This window comes from Penaeus monodon, chromosome 22, assembly GCF_015228065.2.
Source record: "Penaeus monodon isolate SGIC_2016 chromosome 22, NSTDA_Pmon_1, whole genome shotgun sequence".
Classification (NCBI taxonomy): domain Eukaryota; kingdom Metazoa; phylum Arthropoda; class Malacostraca; order Decapoda; family Penaeidae; genus Penaeus; species Penaeus monodon.
The window spans coordinates 3,003,929-3,004,146 of record NC_051407.1 but is presented as its reverse complement, the minus strand read 5'-3'; positions in this window follow the sequence as shown (position 1 = coordinate 3,004,146).

The window sequence follows — 218 nt, the reverse complement described above, 5'->3', positions numbered from 1 at the left end:
AATATATACGAGATGTTTCATAACAACAATAGGAGAAAGAGATAGAGACGAGAAAGGAGATGAAGAAGAAAAAAGGGCAATCATATATCATCCCCTCCCCCTCCCCACATAACCCTTCCTTATCCCATTATCACTTCCCCTCTTTTCCTTACTTCCCTCCTCCCTCTTCGACCTTTTCTTCCTATCCCTGTCCATTCCCCTCTTTAGCTTTCCCATTT